We start from the raw sequence: 20,484 nt of genomic DNA, 5'->3' as shown, positions 1-20,484 counted from the left end.
AGGGTAAGTAAGTTGGCCAAAATCACAGAACTAGTAAGTGGCAGAGCTGGTATTTAAACCCTCGCTGTCTGGTTTTGAGGATCCCAGAGATGGGCTTTGGGTGTTAAGCGTTACCTGTATCCCTGAATCTATGTACCCCTGTGCATAAGTTAGCCCAGAAAGGACAGGGAAAGGAGAGTTACACAGGTGCTCATAGTCGTATCTTGGCCACTGTCCACGGAAAGTGCACTGTGATTGGCGTTAATTGTTTTCCAGGCAGTATATCAGTTCTTATAACAGAAATTTAGTCCATTGAGTTAATCTAGAATCCCTTCCTGCTCTGCTTCTGTCCATGGTTGCCATGTGACTGCCTGCCCATGATTGGGCAGTGGAGGAGAAAATGTACTCATGGTTGAACTCTGATATTTCAGTCTGGTTCATAGTGTCACATCTTCTGTTACATTAATAAGGTAAGTTTCTTGTTTTCTTTCATCAGTGTGTCATGAGTTTGGTTAATGTGAAACCAGTCCATGGGAGCCCAGGGGTGCTGACGGTATAATTTCTGAGCACGTTGTGGCACTTCAACCCGAGCAGACCTGGCTGGAGGATTTCCACCAACCGCACTGATTTCCCCCAACAGCAGGGTCCTCTCCCACCCCTGGATGTGAGGCTGGGAGCTCTCTGAGTAGGCCAGTCAGAGGCCAAGTCCACCAATCAGAAAATGATGAAGTACCTGGAAGTGGGTTTAATAGAAGGAAAGGGCTTCCAGGTTGTCTGATGGGCTGTTCGAGTCCATTTGGTGAAAAACTGTCCTGTGTCTGTGGTTGAGCTGCTTCTTTGCTGTTGAAAAGTCTGGATTAGATGAAGGGATTTTAAAAAGCAGAAAGGAGTGATTTCAGGTGGTACGCCCACACAGGTGAGAAGTGATGGATGACCGCCTGTGTGAGGCATAGACAGAGTCTTACAAACTTCATAAAATAACTTTAAAATCTCTTCCATCTGAGTGCAGTTCCTTTGGGGTCCAGTTCATCACTGGTCATGCTGAGAATGCAAAAATTGATGATGGCAGAAAGGACACGGAGGCATCAAAAAGGTCTCAGTCATTTTCCCTTTTTAAAAGATGCGGCACAGTGTAATATATTTGAGCTGGTTTTCCACTGAACACTTTTGAGTGTTTTCTGGGACTCCCCAGTGCCCCAAGGTTCCATGCAGCTGGGTGTCCCCTCAGTGCAGCTCCGTCAGCGCTTGCCCTGGGCTGACGTGGTGTCTCGGGGAGCAGGACGGTCAGTGTACCCGGCTCCTCAGAGCTCCGTCTCCTCATCCGCAGCGCCGGGTTCCTCTTCCGTGTCTACTTAGTAGGGTTGCTGAGAATCACACGTGATGGTTGTCAGGTGTGACTTGTGGTTGTCTCTGTGATTGGCATATAGTCAATATTTGATAGAAACACTTTTTTTTGTATAATTGTAGCACATAGATTGCAGTGGGTTTTAGTCTGCATTTTTTTATAACTGTATTCTTATTTTTAAATATGCACTTATTTTTATTTATTTTTTTGGAGGTACTGCAGAATAAAGCCAGGACATTGCGCATCCTAAGCAGGTGCTCAACAACTGAGTAATACACACCTGCCTTGTCTGCACTTGAAAATAACTATTGCAATAAACAAAATAGCTCTTAAGCACCATCAAGGTACCTAGTCTCTGTATAGACAATTGAACACGTATGCTATTTCAATACGAATAATTGTTGTTGAGAAATAATTTCTGAATCTGTTAATGTGCTTAAAAAAGATCATAGGTAGTGATAAACATGAATCTTTGATCCAGTAATCCTTAGGGTCTGTTTTGCCATCAAGGGAAATTACATTCTACAGAGAAGGCTAATTGGGTCTCTTTCGTGTTTGGATGGTTTAGCAGATGATCAAGGCTTTCAAAAGCTGACAGTTTTGTATTTTAAACTAACTAAAAAGTTATCTTCTAGAAGTTGTAAGTACTAAGCTTGTGAAGTGCCCAGTAATCCAGGGGTAAGTGTCTGTGCCTGTGTGAACGTTTGTGTGTGTGATTTCAGGAAGGAAGAAATAATTTCCATATAGACTTCAGATACCTTTCTCCTCCAGTTCAAGGTGTAGGCATATATTTACACAAATAAATTGATATTGTTTGTCATTTGGCATATTGTTGGGAATAAGAGGTTCTCATACTTGTTTCAGAAGGGTTGGGGAGCATGAGCTTGGAAAATGGGAGGAGAAAGAGGCAAGGAGGCACTACACACTTTGTGCAGGATATGAGAAACAGTAGCTTTTCATTTCTCTTTTCTTCTAAAGCAAACTGGCACTGAATTTTAACCTAGTATTACTCAGAATTGCTTTTCTGATCAGATACAAGTGCCTCAGATTTTTCAAGGCAACATGAATGATGAAATGTGTTTTAGCAGTTATCTTTAAAAGTAGTTTTATTTTTCAAGTAAAAGGCTATTGCCTGTACTTTCTTCCAGCGGTACAAGAAATTCTCCTTGATCTATGTACATGATCTATGAGCTTAGTTTCTTTTTTTTTTTTTTACGTGCTTGTTTCATTGTGGTTTGAATGAATGTTTAAAATTTCTGGATTTTGATCCTTAGAACATGCTGATTTATCAGAACTGTAAAAAACCTGATTGTTATTTGGTCCTTGTTTTTGGGGGCTCCCTATTGATTTCTTTTGTCTGTTAAAGAGGGAAATTCTTCCTCTAGCCTGCAGATCATTAAGTGAATGGTTAGCAGTGTGCCTTTAATATTATTTGAATGCATTGAACATGTTTGTCCAGTGAATTTTGAATTGACTCATTGTAATGACTTTGCTTTGGTTCTGTGACTTTTGCTCCTCTCCACAAGAATTTGAATTCTCTGTTGTATTTTGTATACGTGTTCTTAACAGGGGAAGAAATTTTGTATTTTTTACAGAGGTGGGTTTTCCTACCCCTCTGAATGCCTTCTGTAATTTATACAATAAATGTCTGTTATTTCAGTGCATAATTACTTCATAAACTATTTTTTGGCATAATCAGAAACAATGACAAAGAATTATAATAAAAAATACGAAAACCTTCCTTCCTTTGAAGAATAGAAATCAGGTAGTCAGGCTCCCGCATGCTTTGTGCCTGACACACTTACTCTCATGTCATTGTGTATCATGATTCGGAGATGGAGTTGCTTCAGGTTTATAGATTTTTGTTTTAACATTTGTGTTGAATTCTTTCTCCAGGCTGATGTTTTCTGTTGGGTTTGTGGAAAGATTGGAAGGGAAACAAATGCTTTGTTTTGTTTTCAGGAGACCTGAGTTGATGAGAAAAGTGTTGCGGTTGGGCTGAGGAACAGAGTGACACTCCATCTCCTCCCGGCTGAAATTGATAAACAAGGAAATCAATTAAGTTTATCTGTATTTGACCAATAGAAGTTAGTGAGCCCAAGCTGGCAAGATATGCCCAATGGGAATTACTGAATTCACCTGCAGAATTAGGTGCTTTACTAAGTAGAAACAGCTTAGAGCAATCAGAAAAATCAGTAATATTATGAGATATAAAGGGATTGTAATAACTTTTATTTCTGAAAGTTTTCTTCGGTAAGTTGTGTAGAGCTACTATCAAGTTTCAAGCACCAGGAGTTAAAGAGTGTGGGTGGTTCTGTAGGATCGTTATTCACGGATGTGTCTAGTCCCTGCTAGAGTGGCTGCAGCTGGCAGGAAAAGACCGACAGCCAGGATTTGTCATCCTAGTCTGTCCTCCATAATGGTTCCATGTGGGAGCCCATGATTGCGTTAACAAATTGTAACACACCCCAGCCACCTGTGAACTTTAAGAAGAGAAAAATATGCTTAGAAACTGCTTAGCAAGCAAGTTCCTATGCATCCTCACTCCAGTCTCCTTGCCTTAAAAAGCAGAGACAATGCTTTGCTTGCATAGTTGAAGTTTTAGATAGCACTCTGCTGGCTGCAAAGCAAGGACCAAGGCCCTCAGCTATAAACGCTTGGCTTGTGTGCTGTAAGAAAGTCTATTATCCCCAAAACAAGGCCTGGCTGGTCTGGTGGTCTGCTTTGTAATTCACATATCTAAAAATGTATCTTGTTCCCTTCACCCCATTACTTCCTTAAAATTAAACTAATCCTTTTTACTCATTGTGTATTCTACAATCTCTGCCTCACCCTGTCTTTCCCGAAGTTCCTCCTTACTATCACACAACTGTTACTGAATTTTTCCTTTGATTATACACAATAAATATGGGAGCATTTGAGAGGCTCTTGGAGTTCGCTCCCTACTCCCTCTCGATTTCTTGACTTTTTCCACAGAGTCTTGAATAATCATTCCGTATGGGTAAGACTTCTGCCAGCCAGAACCCACAGTTCCAGGTGAGAACGATGCAGGCTTTATCTCTCCTACCAAATGGAGAGAGAGAAGAGAATTGAGATCTGCTCCCTAGTGGTCCCTTCCTGCCCCAGGGCCACTGCAGTTCACCTGCAGCCTTCTGGCCTCTGCTCAGAGGGCCTCTGTCCCAGGACTGACTGCAGCCTTTTCTTCCCTTGTCAACATTTCCTGTGCCTTTCAGAAGTTGGTCTTTTCTCTGTATAACGCTGGCAGATTTGATGGTGGTCAGAGTGCTGGTGGGCAGTCCTTTGGGGACTCCCAGGAGCCATGCTGATTCCCTGAGACTTTCAATCTGGGTTACCCAACAGTCGAGCACCGGAGGAAGCCCATTCACGTGAGGTCAACAGAGCATTTCATCAGTTTCATTTTATTTTTAAATTTTCAGTGGAGAAATTATTTGTAGCAAACTGTTCCAGATTTTCGGCTGCCTGCTTTCCTCACCACGATTTCCTTGTTGGCTCTGGTGCTTGTTTTAAGAAACAAGTTTCTTCTCTGTACTTTTGTAGCTGTTGGGCTTGCCCAATACTTGATCTGCATTTGAAGCAGAATGCTTCTTCGTGATGTCAAACTGATTTTCGTATTTCTGAATATTTCGTGTACACTCAGCAACTGTTTCAAGTGAAATGCTCTTGTCCAATTCCGGTTAACTCACATTTGCTGATCTCGTGCTTTCATGCTGAGGGCAGTTTCCTCTTCCTCTAACAAAAGTTAGCAATTTGCATTACTATGGAATGTACTGGCCCGAGGTGCTTTTTTTCTTAAAAGTTTTAATACAATTCACCCATTTAAGTGTACAGTGGTTTTTACTCTATGCCCAGAATTGTGCCTCGCAGTCAATCTTAGAATATTTTCATCCCCCCAACAGGAAGCCCCGTATGTATAAGCAGTCATTCCCATCTTCCCCATCCTCCCCTAGCCCCAAGGAGCCACTCTTCTTTCTCTGTGGGTTTGCCTGTGCTGGACATTTCATGTAAACCCAGTCACTTCTTGTAAGTGGAACCGTCTATTGTGACTGACTTCTTCCACACTGAGTAACGTTTTCAATGTTTGTCCACGTTGTGGCCTGGGTCAGTACTCTATGCTTTGCTATTGCTGAATACTATTCCACTGTATGGCTGGGCCCCACTGTTTACCCATTCACCACGTGATAGGCATTTGGGTTGTTGCTGCTTTTTGGCTGTGATGAGTAGTGTTGCCGTGAATATTCCTTTAGGAGTTTTTATGTGTACATTTGTTTTCAGTTCTCTTACGTGTGTGCCCAGACAGCAGAATTGCTGGGTCATTCAGAAACCAAATGTTCAACTCTCTGAGGACCTACCAGGCTGTTTTCCAAAGTGGCCACGCTGTGTTATGTCCTCACCAGCAAGGGCTGCGAGCTCCGCTCCCTCTGTGTCCTCATTAGTGCTTGTTACTCTTTTTTTTTCTTATAACCTATTGTAGTGAGTGTGAAGCGGTTTCTCCTAGTTGTTTTGACTTCATTTCCCTTACAGCTAATGATATTGAACATCGTTTCATTGTGCTTATTGGCCATTTGTATATTTTCCTTGAATAATACATTTTCAGATCCTTTATTCACCTTTTAATTGAGTTGCCTTTTTAGTGTTGAGATGTAGGAGTTTTTTGGGATTTTTTGTTTTTGTTTTTGTTTTTTTTACATTTGGAGATACAAATTCCTAATCAGATAAATGATTTGAAAAATTTTCTCCTGTGTGTTGTTTTTTCACTTTATGGATGGTGCTCTTTGAAGCAAATTTCTAAATTTTGTTGAACTCCAATTTATCTCTGTTTTCTTTGTTCCTTGTGCTTTTGGGGTATTATTTAAAATCTGAGTTATTTTATTTAAACTTGTATATATAAAATAACATAATTCGTAGGACCGTTCTAGGAGATGGGTGAGGTTGCTGTCACCAGTCTATGGATAGGAGACTGAGATGCAGAAAATTTCACTGAAATATCAGTGTCACAGCTACCCAGTGCTGTGGGAGTTCAGACCCTCATGTTTGTCCCCAGCATCTGTGCTCTTCACCACCATGCTCCACTACTGCCTGGAGTCGTTAATGAAAACGTCTTTCCTTTTTTGATTTCTTGTTAGTTTGTTTCCTCATTGGGGACCACATCTCCTCATTTTCCTTTCAGAAATCAGTGTAGATTTATTTTAGGTCTCATGTAGGCAGAAGCATTGTTGTCAGATAATTTCTTTATTACTCACTCTCCAGTGATGATTGTTGCTAGTTGACCTAATCAAGTCATGCTTAAGTCTTTCCTGCTCTTGACACTTAAAACAGTCATGACTTACAGAATGCTCAAAGAAGAAAGTGTTTGATTGATTTTATTTTGCTACCCAATCAAACCAATCAAATAAAAACTCCGGTGTTGACACAGACTATAAGCCCTCCAGGCTAGGGTCACTGTCTTCCTTGTGTTTCATTGGTTTGATCACAGTGTCTGGATAGTGCCTTTCTGTCCAGCAGATTTGTGAGGATACGGTGCTCGTGAATCATTGTCAGGACAGAATTTTGAGCACAGACTGTGTTGTTCATTTCCCAAGGGAAAAGATAATATAGAAATACTGCTCAGATCTATTTTAAAATTAAGCTTGGAATTTTGAGAAGAATTCAAGGAACCATACAAAGATCATTTTCACTAATTTTAGATCTATCTTAGACACTTTATGGTTACTTAGCAGAATAACTTATCATGTAGCTTTGACAAGAGGACTGTAGTATTGATTATTTGTTTTAGTTGAAATATTCAAACTGTGACAAAGTAATCAGTGCCTATAAATGAGCTAATATGTTTGTATTTCTATGCAACATGGGAGCAGACTTCATATGTTTCAATATAATATATATGACTGTGTGTTTTAATCTGTCTGACAGTGTTTTTATACATTTTCAGCAATTTTGTAACTTTAGAATTCTTCTAAGAAATTCACTCCCCATAATATTGCAGTTTGTACTGTGTATCCTGTCTTATGCATGGGATTCCACTGTCCCCTCAGTGAGGAATTTCCTTTCCTATTGAGTTAGTAACAGAGTTAAAGGATCTGTGATATCTAGGCCTTCGCTCTCCATGTGTTTGCAGTTGGCTGCCAATTAGGATTTTGCCTTTCTTGAGATTTCATTGTTAAATTTGAAGTTTTGAAAATAACTATTAGTATGTTTCACCGGTCTCCCTAGAAACTTGTGTTTGTGCTTTTCAGTTTTCAAATTATGAAAATTGTATATGCACACTTGTTTTTAAGTAGTCCTTTTTCACTAGATAGATATGTGTTGACCTCTTTATAGTTAAAATTTTTTTCTCAATGAATGAATCGGTGTGCATGTTTTAAAATATAGCTTACTTTTTATTTTTCTTATTCTAACAGATATATTCATGCTACAGAATTTAGAAAATAAGGATAAACTCAGTAATAACTTAAAAATGGCCTCTAATCTCACCTGGAGATACAGTTGTAAGGTTTGAAATTGAGAATTACAAGTCCTCTCACGTTGTTCTTCTTTTTCAAGTACGTTGTAGTTACTGAGACCCTCGAATTCCCATATGAATTGTAGCAGCAGCTAGTCAGTTACTGCGGAGGAGCCCACTGGGATTGTGATCGAGACCACGTTGAGTATACGGATCGCTCTGGGGAGCACTGCCATCACAAGAGCGCTGTCATTTGTTCCAGGAATGTGCGTGGTGTGTCTGTCTGTCCAGGTATTTAGGTCTTTTTTAATTTTTTTTCAAAAAATGCGTAGAGTTTACATAGTATTATTTTATTTTTTATTTTTTGCCTTTATACTGAGTAAAAGTGTGCAAGGTACCGGGATCAGAATTGTATTATAGCCCCGCCACTTGCTGTCACCATGGACGCTGCGGTTTCTTTGCCCGCTGTAAAATCTTGCACAAAATAGGACGTCAGTAACTCTCTCTTGAATGAATGATTATATGATTGTTGGATGATGCTTGAGAGTCCTTGTGATGATGTCTTTTTCCCAGCCTTTCCCCTCTTCTTAACTATGCCCTTTCTCTTCCTTTCCTCCAGCCTGTGTTTCAGCCTGTCTGTGGCATTGATTTTCCCTGTCTGTGGGCTCTTCCTTTCACTAGTTCACGATAATGTTACATGTGGGCTGTGGAAACGTTTTAGATGTCAAGAAAGGGCAAATCCATTGCATGCTAGTATTTTTAGACTGTGGTATTCTTTAATCAAATGAAATTAAATCAGGCTGACACCCTGAGCCCTCCCCTGAGCTCTTTTTGCCTTCCTACAGGTGATACTGCTCTGGTTGCTGCATGTGCCTTTCTCCAGCCTTGGTTTTGGAGTTGAGTAAGTCACCATCACTGGAAACCTCTCTTTAAAAGGTGAAGAGAACATTTGCTCCTTCTCCCTGGTTGGGGACTTGGATGAGATGAGGTAACAGATAAAGAATGGAGCCCCACCTCATTCTGACCCCTGCTCTTTCCGTTCATTCTCCAGGGGAAAAGAGTACAGTTCAAAAATATAAAAATTGTGAGCTAATGATATAGACAAAACAACCGAACATTAATTAAATATCCTTTCATGCCAGAAACAAATGTATTATACACACAAAAAGCACATAAATTATGATAGTATTGTGGTTACAAACGTGGTTCCGAGTTCGAGTCCAGTTCTGGAGTGACCAGTCCTGTGAGATGGAGAACTGGTAGGTCGGCTTAGCCTCTCCCGGACTTGTTTTCTGTCCTGCAGAGACGGGGCTCGCTAGGCGTCCCCCCCCGTAGAGGTTCTGTGGGGCGTAAATGACGCGCGTGGGCAGCCCGAGCACAGCTGCTCGTTCCTCGTAAGTGCAGGATGGCATAGCTTTTGTGGTGACGGTTTTATGACCGCCCCGTGTTGACTCTCTGCTCCGAAGGGATGCCTTGTGGTTTGGAGATGGGATTCTCACTTCAGTGAATACCCAATGATTGTGTTATTGGGCCCTGCTGATTTGAATCTATTCTTTATAAAGTACATATTGTAGATATATTTTTCAACCATTCATGCTTTTTTTTTTTTTACTATTTATAATGCTACCCTCTCATCTCTTGGTGTGACTTTTCATGGAATCCAGGAGACAGTCCTAAGCTACCTGCCTCTTCACAATTCTCCATGGTGGTTTTCTTCCCTGACTACAAGAGGGTTTTACATAGGAAATTTTTTTTGTTCCCCTTTTCTTTCTTCTTTTGTTCACCTTTCCATCTGTCCATTTATCTACCCACTGATTCTTCTGACTTGTTCCAAAATGCATTTCAGGCAGCTTACAGAAGAACAGATACCAAAATAAACAGGTGAGAAAATGGGGCCAAGTTCAGACAGTGAGGCTAGGAAGTGACCCTGTGTGAGGGTTACAGGCGTGAGACACACACCTCTGCCCTGTGACTTATAAGATCGACAGAAGCAGTGTGCCTCAGTCTCCCTGCAGACACAGGGAAACAGGGTTTGTGGGAGATGCTAACTGGCTGTGAAATAAATAAGTGGCTGAGGAGAAGCCCAGCCTTTCCATCTACTAATGCTTAGGAGAATATTTTGAGTGTCTTCCAAAACCAGAGTATTGCATCTTTTCTTTTGTGAGAGTTCTACGTATAGTTGGTTACATTCTATACCTGGAAATTTCTCCAAAACTGCTTCCCACGTGAGTCCCATGGCTCGGGAATGGGATGGTTCTGCTCATTGACGGGTGTTGGCCAGAAACCGAAAATGACAGCCTCAAAGGAGCCTGGGAATTGTCAGTTATGTTTTGTCAGTGCTGTAGATTTCAGAAAATGGTTTCACCGTGCCTCTCTATCTGAGGTGGCAGCGTGCTCTCTTACCAGCATCAGGAGCTCATGGCCGCGGGATGGTGGGGGTTGACTGCACTGCCATCAAGACAGCTGGGCTAGTCACTGCAGACGTGGTGTTTTTACATAGTACATTTCATGTTCTTTAAAAGGTTTCAACAGGTAGTTAATTAACTGAGTTAATTAACATTTAATAGATATGATGCTTTGTTGAAAAGACAGTTATAGGCAGAATATAAGTTGTGAACACTTTAAAACCGGTTTCATTACTGAAATTTCAGTAGGGAAGATTCTTTATCTTATTTACGCCTCTCTTTTAAAGTAACAATGAAACAAGACAGCAAAAGCAGAGGATGATTTCTGTTCTTCCTCTCGGCTTGCAGGTGCCCTCACCTCCAGTGGCATCCATCCAGACACCAGCACTGACACTGGCCGTGCTCAGAACTGCCTCAGCCCTGAAGACACAACTGACAAATAGAAGGGGGCCATGCCCTGTTACAGCAGGTGCTCTCACTTTGTGGGTCCTTATGTAACTGTGCTGTGTTATTCAGGATCGCCGTTCTACATTGTGTGACGCTGCTGCGGTGTCTCCTAGTTATTTGTTTCGGTAAGTACTCGTGCATTTTTTTCAATGTGTTTTACTAGACATCTAAAAATGCTTTTTCCAGGTGAAAAATAATGTGTATTTAATATAAGAGTCTGAAAAAAGGGGCAAAAGTGTCTATCCTGGTCCGACTACTCAGAGATAATAATAAACATTTTAACATCTATTTTCTGTTCTTTTCATCAGTGTGTATTACCTCTGTCATAAAAACCAGCGAGCACTCTATGCCTGATTACTATGTGGAGACCTCCATTTTCCATTTGGCTTATTACACGTTTTTCTACAATATTCTATCTCCCCTGGCATGATTTTTAATGACCAGTATAGCATTCTGTCTTGTGGAGGCATCATGCATTTTATTTCGGAATTAAATAAACTTTTAAATTCCAAGTATACTTAACTGATATACTAAAAAGAGAACTGTGGTTGTACCGAAAGACAGCTACATCCCTTCCCCTTTTTTCCTGAAAGTAGAAACTGCTGACAATGTGGAGTATGTATATCATGAACTTTATGCCTATGTTATATATATATACACACATACATACAGATGCGTATATGAGAAATCTATGTATATGTGTGTGTATATATACTTTATTGAAAAATAAGGCCATACTATATGTATTCTGCAGCTCGGTTTATTCACTCAAGTGTATATCATAGACGTCCTCCCACTCCAGACTCACCCGGTCCTTTCAGATAGAGGGGTCTCCTGATGTGCAGGTTTGGTCTCTTGTTTAAGGACAACTTTGGTGGGAGTGTACTGTGGACAAGGCCTTGGGCCACGCCGAAACGCCGGCCCCTTAGTGCCCACAGCTCGCCTTCATTTACAGCATCATTGTCTTGATGGTGGACATTTAAGTTTTCTCCAATTTCCACTGTCAGAAAGGATGTTTGACTGGCATCCTTCTTGTACAAACATTCCTGTGATCTTGTATAAGTATTCCTTTAGTTAAGGATTCTGAAAATTTAGTCCGTGGATGTGACAATTACATACATCACAGGCTCCTTTCAAGTGACTCAAGAAATTCCTTCTACAGTGGGGAATGAAAAGAAGTAGAATTACTTATGTAACCAATGCTCTATCGCTGGATATGATTTCACTTCAGCTTTTCTTCCCACCATTGTATACAGTGCTGTGTAAATGCTCTGATGAGTACATCTTTTTGAACTGATTTTGTTTCTATACGAAACGATTCTTAAAAGTGGAGTTGAGTCTGTGTGTACACACATTTTTCAGAGTTTACATATCCATTGACACGTCGTCCTCCAAAAAGATCTCTCACAGTTTTTTCTCCCACAGATGGACACTAGCTAGAATATCTTTGAAAAATATTTGGCAATATGATGAGCCAAAGTGCTTTTTCATTGTTTTAGTTTGCATTTGATGACCAGTGAAGTATTGAGCATTTTTCACTCATTAGCCATCTGATTCTCAAAAAGTGAATGATCCCTTTGTCCTTTGCAAACATTTAAATGAGGGAATTTCTTGTTCCTTTGTGACAGCTCTTTGTATGTTATCAATATTAACCCCTGGTCTTCATCAACATGTATCACAGAGCTTCTTCTTGTCATTTCTTGCCTTTCATTTTGTTCAGTAGGTTTATTTTGTTTTGGCCCAAAATAAACTAAAGATAGTAAATGTATTCTTTTTGGGTTTATCCTTGATATTATTCTTAGAAACACTGTCTTATAATGGTATAAATCTCTTCTGTAGGTTTTTTTAATCTCTAAGATGGAGATGATAATAGTACTTGTCATAGTGAGGAGAAGTTGAATTAATATGAGCAAAGGGTTGTATTTGCTGTTATTAGTACTTTCTAATATTTACATCACTTTCTGTAATTTTTATTAGGGTCATTATGACCGGAAAAGAATTTGTTTTTTCCAGGTGATTCTCTGATTGTCCCAGGACTATTATTGAATTCAAACTTTGCTCTTTGATTTGAAATCCCACCTGTACAAAATACTTATGTATACTACAGTCTCTTTTTGAGCTCATGGTTTATTTCTGTCAATCTTACTTTCTTCCTCCAGTGCTATATTTAACATATTGTAAACATTTAATGTCTGACAGTGCGATTTTTTGATTCTTTCTTCCATCCCTAATTTTCTTGGCTAGTATTATGACTTTATTACTCCTGAAGAATTCTAAAATACATTTTTAAACTTAAGAAAAAACAGATAAGGGTTATCATAGGATTTTTTAGTAAGTTTTGAATTACCTTTAGGAAAAAGTACATCTTTACAAAACTGCTTTCCTCCATAAAATATGTTGATCTCTCTACATTCACACCTCTTACTTTACCCCTCAGTACAGTACTGTACTTTCTCCATGGGCATTGGTTTTGAGTTTATTCCAGATTATTGTTGATGTTTTTGTTAATTTTGTAAGTGAAAATTTTTTGCTATTATATTTTGTAACTATTAAAACTGACACCTAGGAAGGCAGATTCGATTTGTAAATACTCACTTTGTTACTTGTCATTTAAAATTGCAAATATTAAGTAATTGTTACAGAATCCTTTCTATTCTGTTTTTAAAAATTTGTTTCCAAGATTCTCAAAATGGTTATAGCTAAGTAGTATAGGTGGGGAGACAGATGGAGAGCGGTAGTGTGGCTCAGGTACAAACTGTGAGCAGTTTTATGGCTGCCTTACGCTGGAAAAGCCGTGGAAGAGCCCAGGTCAGACCAGGGGTGGTTTTGTATGCACTTGAAAGCCAGCTTTCCTGCCTCTATGGTGAAACCTGGTGGGCGAGGCAGGTAGATGATCAAGGCCGAATGGAGGTTATTGGCTGCAAAAAGTGCTGTGTCTGAGAACTGGAGACCATCGCCATGAGAAATGCTTGGTGCCAGGAACAATGCAGTGGAGCTGGGGAGCCTGTATGTTAAGGATTCTCGAGCCCTGGGAGTGGGAAGATCAGACTCTGCATTCAGATCTGAGTATGAATTCATCCTCTTTAGTTTATTGGTCCTCTGACTTTTGTCAAGTTATATACCCTCTTTCAATTCCTGTTTTCTTGTCTCTCAAAATAGGAGAATTACGGCCTGCTGCTAGAGTGTTTGATCAGGGTAAATAATTTGTGTCTATAAGATCCCACGTATAGTCACAATCTCAGTGAGAAATGGGCTGTCGCCTCTTCTTCTGCAACTCAGTGCTAGACAAAACTTGGGGAAAGCCAGTCCCTAATTTGTGTGTGATGCAAGTAGGAGCAAAATTAATGTCTTGCCTTTCCCTAGCAGTATTCTTTCTCCTTTGCTTCATTTAACTCTTTCCTTCTTTCCTTTTCCCTTTCCCCTCCTCCACCAAAAGAGACTGAGACTCTCAGAACACTAGACTCAAATTACTTTAAATGTTGGCTCATCCCCATGAAATGACAGTGACATTAAAAAAAATCTGTACACATCCCAGACTTGATTATATTTGATTTACACACACACACACACACACATAATCAGCCTACCTCCCACTTGCAGAGGGAAAAGGACTACTTTTTCTGAGTTTTCATTCACTGAGCGTGAGGACAATGTCTCTTTATGCAGACTTTCACCAGGCTTCGTGCATGGTGTTTTAATTGGATTTCTGTTTTGTGGCCATAGATATAGTCTCCTAATAGAAGAGAGAAAGTGGAGACATAGAGATTCTGGTGAGATATTGGTGTCATCATATTTGAGTTGGAAATTACTTAAGAGAGCATGGAGTCATAACTATTTATGGGTGAGAATCCATGATGGTGTAACTTGGACAAGAACCTGGGTCTTCTGCCATCGTGTCCACGCGGGTGAAGAGGCAACTGGGCAGGGGATGGCAGGGATCCTTCTTGCTTGAGTTCCAGGGTCTTGCTACTTTTCATTGCTCAGCTGCCTTTAGTTTATGTCCATGAGGCCTCTCATGGGAAGGTCACTCTGTCCTGACAGCAAAAAGCTATGGACCCACTCATATTTCCCAGAGTTTTCTGTTGACCTGCTGACACTTTATATAAATGAGAACTAAGAAACTACTTAATATAAAATCCTTATTATTATCATTTGCCCTCGAGCTCCATAGGAATGGGGTGCTGTCTCAGGCTGTCTAAAGCTAGATCTGAACAAAGATAGGGTGATACACTGTGCTGCTGGACCCTCCACAGTTGAAGGGTTTTCCACCTTTGTTTTTGAAATCAGGCAGATGAGTTCAAATCTTGCCTTTACCAGTTGTTATCTTTGTGACGTGGGGGAGAAACTGTTCTTTTTTGTGTCCAATTTTCTTTATCTGTAAATAAGTTCAGTATGTATTTAAAGATTTCTGATTTAGAATTGAATGAGCTAATTCTCTCATTTATACCTAAAATAGTGATCACGTGGTTCTATGCTGGTGCTTTGGTAGTTGATTACTTAGGGACTCGGCAGTGAGAATGGGGGTGGGGGACCCCTGGATAACAGAGCTTATATTCCAGGATATGCTTGTAAAAGAATGGATGTGCAGTGGATTTTTAGTAAATATCAACTCCTTTCCTAATCTGCATTAATTGTGTATATATCTTTATACTAATATATGAACAATTTTTATTGCAACTTAAGTCTTATTAGTATTTACAATATGTAGCTATAAAAAATACGTGAAATAAAATGATTTTACTTTTATTTTCTTTTCAATAAGCAACAAAATAAAATAGAAGAAAATAAGGTTTGAAGGAGTAGAAATAATTTTATTTCCGTGGAATCAATTCTGTATAATAGGTTTTTTGATCATGTTGTTAAACAGCATATAAAATTGATAGGTTATGACATACTGGAAATGAGGAAACTGTGGAGACATACTACCTCCAATGCAGTCATTTTTTTACCAAGTCCAAACTCGTTCTGCTTGCAGCATGACAGGCCAAAAAATGGGAGATGAGATTTTGGAGTAAGGAATAGTGAGTTTATTTGAAAAGCTGGCAGACCCAGAAGATGGCATACTGTTATCCAGGAGATCTCTCTTCCCCAAGTCAGAATTCAGTCTCCTTTTACAGTAAAAAGCGGCGGGGGTGTGGTTGGTTGTTGCAAACTTCTTCCTGTACGAATTGTTTCTCCTTGAAATCCTTTGTTCTTGCAGCTGTCCATGTGGGTCAAATCATAGTGTCCCCGTAAAACCTCCAAAAAAAAAAAACAAAAGTTATTCTCTATTTTGCAACTTGCCATCTCTACGTAAGTGTAGAAGAGCTAACATCCTTAAAGATCAGAGCCCAGAGAATAGGCTCTCCTGTATATTTCAGGCTAAAGGCAACTTCCTTTCAAAAAAGGTGCAGAGATAGCAAGTCTCAGCCCAGAAAACATGGTACAGGTTTAAAGCGAAATGAACGCATCTAACATGGAGTCAAATTTGTTCTTTTGTATTACAATTTCTTTTTCCACCTCATAAATAATTTCAGTAAGAAACATGAGTAATTTTTTTCTTTTTGCTTCTTAATAATGGATGAGTGGGCCAACTACAGTTTTGTGAGCAGGGATGCTGTGCGTGCCTTGGGGTCACAGCAAACTCTTATTGGGGGTGGTCGACCTGCAACATGTCTGAATCCTGGTGACTGTTGGTGAGAGTCCCCCTAACCAGGGGCTCTCTTCAAGAACCAGCATATTGGCATTGACATCTGGAGACCTCTTTTTCAGCTGCAGGAAATTTTTTCAGATACTGTGATGGAAAAATCACCCCAGCTGGGGATAATCAGGGAAAAAAGGAAGAGGAAAAGCGCTTGGAGTAGAGTAGATGAGAAGGACAGAAAATCAGGGAGACTGGGGGCCTGGCAGTGGGGCCTCGGTAGACAGAGGAGCAGAGGTGGTGAGGGGCCCGGCTCCGGAACCAGCTCCTGCACCTGTCCCCGCAACCAAACCACACAGCTTTTAATTGGGCCCAAGACTCTCTCCTGTCTGGGTGTCACCCTGGGCAGAACCTTGAGAATCAAAGGTAAGGAGTGGGCAGCAATCACCTAGGGGGTCACTGAGGACTTTGGTCAAGTCCACAGTGCCTTTTCTAGTCATGTGCCTTCACCTGTTCTTTATCTCAGGATCTGAGAAGCAGGAGCAAGGAACTCAGGGAGAGATCCAGGAAGACATCTGACTGTGTTAAGACACGACAGTCACAGCGACACGGGGAGTGGAAACACTTGCAGCAAAGTAAAATAACTTCACAACTATTGCATCAGAGCTGCAGGTGTGAGAGATCCTAAGCCCATGTCAGAGTGCAGGGGACAAGAGGAAAGAAATTGTATTATTAACACTGACAATTGAAATTTTGTTAAATAGCCTGCTACTGTTAATTGTATCACTTGAATGTATGCAGGAGTGTTTCAGTGAGAATTTACAGGTTCACACAACCCCACCAGCCCCTCTTGCTCCCATCGGAGATGGGATTTCTCAAGCAAAGTGCCCCTCCTGCTTGCGTGGGCCACCTTGCTTGTCCTGGCCTCGGGCAGGGCTGCTGCAGGGCACTGAGTCCCCGAGGCACGGCCTGTGATACATGACAGGAACATCTCTACTCTTGAATGGGGGCCTCCTTTTCCCCCTGCAGTGAAAGAATGCCAGTGACTCAGTTAGAAGCATGCTTCCAAGCTGTCCTACCCTGTTATCACCATCTTGAAGCGGTGACTGAATCTTCTGAAATTCTCCAGAATGTGGTTTACAATCACCTTCGTCATCTGAGTGTGTGTCCTCTTACAAGTGGAGGAATTACTGCCGTTTCCCTGGAACATACTCACCACTAGTCCATCTGATTTTTCTGTGCTAGGATTCAGTATGGCATGCTAAAAATTCTTCAGTCAGATCTTGAAACCCTGACGAAGAGGATTATTTATTTCATTTCTTTATATGATAGTATTTTACTTTCAAAATTCAGAGATTTCTGTTCTTCAAGGAATTTTTTCGGGGTTTGGAGAAACAACCTTGCTCTTACCATTTTGTGACCTGTTGCTATATGCCTCTAACTTGTCTTCTGTCACTTGTGATGCTGTTCCATTTGTGACCCTGTCCAGGTTGTTCATGTTATACAATATAAAGTCTGTATAAGTACAATCCCTTTTTCTCGGAAGACATTCCACAAATATTACCTGAATCTGGGTGTGGTTTTAAGAAGACAGAATCATTAGAACATGTCCTTGCAGGTTGCAAGTGCAAAATCCCCAAATCAATAGTCAAGCTCAACATCTAAAATCTTTCTAATCTACCTTGGATTTGTATGGATAAGTGAAGCAGTTTGCTAAGAACTCAAGACCAGGTTTAGAATACAGGCAGGTGTAGCTCAGCAGGTCCTCCCAACCTGTTGCTCTCCCAGTGGGTGGGTCCGAGGGAAGAGGGCATGTCCTGCCCTCCCTGAGCTGACAGTTTCATAGCAAAGACCTTCAGCAGGTGAAGAACTTGGAGTTTCTTCTAAGAACCGTGAGTTTGAAAAGAGTCCAAAAAGCGCGGGAGTGACACAATCCCATTTGTCTCAAGTAGGGGATAGCGGCTCTGCGGCCACTTGGGAGATTTGTGGGTCCAGGTGGGCAGTGTTGGTGGCTTCCTCTTGAGCGGTGGGACGGTCAGTGGGTAAAAGCAAACAGATTGAAGGCATGTTTAGATGGTAAAAAGGAAAGGATGAATGTTTTCTGTGAAGGTAGGATGGATTAAGACCCAGGTTTCTGTGTGGATTAATGTGGTAAATTATGGTCCTGCTGTGCTCTGAGGAGGGAGAGCTGCATAGGGAGTTCTGGGGGAAAACTGATGAGTTCATATGTGGGTAAAGTGAAAGGCTGTTAGATGTGTGGTCTGGGAGCTCAGGTGAGAGCCCGTAGTGAGTAGGGGGAGGGGAGAGGGACTTTCAAATCATTTTGTCTTGTCAACATACAAATAAGTATGAGTTATGACACACTTAACACCTCTATATTTTAGATTATATCCCAGAAATATTTTGCTGTATTGACTGCAGAGGTTGTTAATTATTTTTAATAGAAATAAAATAAATAGAAACAAAATATTTGAGTTAATGAACATCTTAGAGTTGATGTGTGTCCTTGAATTTATTTTGATACCTTATCTGTTTATAACCATAATCTACAAAAAGTTATCTTGCTTAGCATAAGAGTTAAACAGAGGGAAGTGACACACACTGTTGGGGGTTGAAGCTGATCTTCTTGGGCAAATTATGCAGCCTCTCTGTGCCTTAGTTGCATCTTCTGTGACTGCCCCCGGCCCCCTCATCAAAGCTGATTTCCTAGACTAGATGTTGTTGGGAGTCTGCTGAAGGGAGTAAGAATAGGTAACTGCTAGGGATACTGAAGAGAGAGACAAAAACAGATTAAAGCCTATAAACTGTGTACAAATACTATCAAAGAAGAAAAAATCAAGCAGTGTTTTGAGCCAGTTACCGTAAGGGAAACAAAATCACGTGGACGCAAAGCTCTTGAGCATGTGAATATTGTGGGTGGGAGGGTGTCATAAGAAAAGGGTTGAGAAAAGGACTTTTGGTTTCCCTTGACGTTTCCAGTAAGGATGGGGAGCAGAAGCGAAAACCCCCGGTTCACAGAAGAAGATGCTCTTTTTTGCAAAACTGACCAAAGGTTGGAGACCAGTCATTAGCGGTGCTGGCAAATGAAGAGGCTTCTGAATGGGGTGGGGCACTTGCTGTGACTTCCAGATGAGCTGCTGGCTGGGGGCTGTGAGGCGGGCAGTAGGTTTGCAGGGTGGCCCGGGCATAATCTCTGGGTCTGAGGCTGCTGATCTGATTAGCAGACCTGGGCACCTCCAGTCCTAATGGGGCAGCTCGGGATGTGGCCTGGGACACCTGCCGTGCTGAGGGTGAGAAGAGGGCTCCCCTGAGGGGGTGTCCCTGCGGAGAGTGGGAACGTCCTCCTGCAGGGGAGGAAGAGCCTCTGAGCAGGGGGCCGGATGCACAGGCAAGACCAGCCTGAGCACGGAGGTTTTGGGGACCCGGAATTCATATAGTGGCCCGAGCAGCCTTGTTCCTGCAAAACTGGAGGGAAAAGATGCCGAAAAGGCAGGCTAGGGACAGACCCTGTGGTGGGTTATGAGTGACAGGAAAGGACTGCTCAGGCAGGCACGAGAGAACCCTGTGGGCGTCCCAGCTGGGGCGTCAAGCAGGAGGGAAGAGCAGAGTTATAGACTTTGCCACTTATTAGCTGTGTGACATTGAGCAATATCACCCCACCTCTCTCTATATATATCTTCATCTGTAAAGGGACACAGTGACAAGGTCGTGTCATCAGAAGGCTTAGTTAAGCTCTGATCCTCTTTGTCCAGTCCTGTCAGTGCTGCCCTGCAAGGTTCTGCAGCGGCTGCTCTTACCCTGAGATGGGAGGGCGTGGAAGGACATTGTAGCACCCGAGGGCAGGAAGGGGTTGCTTTAAAAGCAGACATGTAGCCTCCTGCAGCTGCAGACCTACAGAAGTTTGGTTGATGGTCCTGGAGAGGACTTTGATGGCCTTAGCATCGTCTTAAGACTTGTTTTCCCTTGGGGACCGGATCTGACTTTGCAGATTAATGTTGAAGATTTGGGCTTCTTGCAAAGCTGTTTTCAGAGATGGGTATATACGTAACATATAGTACAAAATAAAATGTTTTTATTTAATGTGTGGGACTTTGCAGCTGTTGGAGCAGTTCTGTTGGCCTGGCCTCCACAGAGGACACTAGGGGTCGGCAGAGAGTGAGGGAGGGCAGGCAGCCCGCAGTGTTTCGACGGGGGTTCTCCCGAACATGGCGCTCTGCTGAGTTGACTC

At 41.5% G+C, this 20,484-nt stretch overlaps 1 long non-coding RNA gene across 1 annotated transcript in view; it reads left to right on the top strand.

Annotated features, from left to right (window-relative positions):
- Window positions 1-20,484, top strand: part of LOC140688674 (uncharacterized) — a 55,511-nt gene that overhangs the window by 14,225 nt on the left and 20,802 nt on the right. The window contains exons 2-4 of the long non-coding RNA XR_012063376.1: window positions 7,886-8,075; window positions 8,630-8,720; window positions 10,538-10,761. This is a non-coding gene — a long non-coding RNA (uncharacterized lncRNA). The remainder of the gene's footprint in view (window positions 1-7,885; window positions 8,076-8,629; window positions 8,721-10,537; window positions 10,762-20,484) is intronic.

The sequence above is a fragment of the Vicugna pacos genome, chromosome 23 (genome assembly GCF_048564905.1).
Source record: "Vicugna pacos chromosome 23, VicPac4, whole genome shotgun sequence".
NCBI classification, from domain to species: domain Eukaryota; kingdom Metazoa; phylum Chordata; class Mammalia; order Artiodactyla; family Camelidae; genus Vicugna; species Vicugna pacos.
The sequence above is the reverse complement of the archived record's forward strand: the minus strand, read 5'-3'. Positions and strand labels throughout refer to the sequence as shown.